Here is a 1,653-nt window from a genome sequence, read left to right as displayed (position 1 = left end):
TTAGAACTTATATTATAATTTGTAATTTGTATGTATGATATCATGCGTATTTATAATTTATAACTAAACTACTAGAATAAAATAATAAAATTGACTCAAATGTCTAAAGTGACGATTAATTATTATGATCTCAATATAATTTGTAATATATAATTATTTTTTTAATACTGAAATATTTTTACTTATAAGTACAATATATTGTTATGTTTGTATAATTAAAATAATACATCTTTATTATTGTCAAAATGCATGGTTATAATATTTTAATAAACATTGAAGGTAGTTTTGAATAATTATTGAACATTATTTGATTAATATTTTATGGCAACTCACAGAAATGTAATTTCAGTCAACTGTAGTCCCAAAAAAATGCTTATAGACAATTTTTCTAGAAACCTGTCAAATCTATTTAGATGTTATGTAGACGTAATTATGTCAACTCTTTAGATGTCTCATACAGTCATACATGATTAACTAAGTTAGTTAATCATGGTCTCATAGATGTCAGAAGTTGACCCAAAATTGCGTTGCATATGGACCAATTTTATAGACATCTATGTTATCTCCATTCAGACATCAGGGATATGTCAAAGATCTATGTTGGTTGTAATAATATGCATCTCTTTGACGTTTTAACAGTAGATGTTATGTAGATGTCTACTCTTAGATGTCTAATATCAGTTAGGTGTAGACCCAAAAAAGCGTTGCATATAGACCTATTCTAGACATCTATGTCATCTCCTTTTAGACATCAAATATGCATCACCAACATTTTAGGATGAAGTATATTAGACGTCTCATAGATGTTTCAGTGTTTACTGGGATGTGTAGGTACCTGCCACTTGGAAAATGTATGACACTTGGCCCCTTTGACAAATAAGTTGATTATCAAATAATTGAACAGTATTGGCAATTTCAATCATGCATACCTATTTTTGAGTCCTGGTGTTTTTTGTTTACATAATAGCTTATGTCTAAATTTTTATTTCATTTGATGATAATTTATTTAGTTTATACAATGATACCATCCATACACCTTGGTATAATATCCGTCCAACTAGCAATAACAATCCTTTGAAAGATGAAAATAGGTCCATCAATAAATCACATAAAGTGTTGGGATAATATAAATAAATAGCTGTTAAGTATAATTAATATAGGTAAGACTAAATTATTTGAATAAATAAAATATTAAACAAACCTTTGATTATTACTACGTTTATTACGGCCCGAAGAGTCTCTATTATAGATGACCTGGTTAAACACTGTAAATGTAGACTAAATTTGAGACTAACTATAATTTATTATAAAAAAGGTGGGTAAGTGGATGTCGCTCTGCTGTACAGTAGGTTAGAAGTGGGTCACTGTATAATGGACAATATTAAATTTGAATTCAATGATATAATATCACTGTATAAGAAAAACGATTCTGAGCGGAGACGGTATATCAGTCTATGTATTAGACATATATATACTTATCTATGGTATTAAAAAAAAATTGACCTATAATAGGTACCTATAATAAATTCCAAATTAATCATATCATAATATCTATTAGTATTTATAACGCGTTATACATCAACAAAAAACCGTGGTACTATCATAGATATATAATAGTATACTTTAGAAGTTTCAAGTACCCACGAATAATAT

The sequence above is a fragment of the Acyrthosiphon pisum genome, chromosome A1 (genome assembly GCF_005508785.2).
Source record: "Acyrthosiphon pisum isolate AL4f chromosome A1, pea_aphid_22Mar2018_4r6ur, whole genome shotgun sequence".
NCBI classification, from domain to species: Eukaryota; Metazoa; Arthropoda; class Insecta; order Hemiptera; family Aphididae; genus Acyrthosiphon; species Acyrthosiphon pisum.
The sequence above is the reverse complement of the archived record's forward strand: the minus strand, read 5'-3'. Positions refer to the sequence as shown.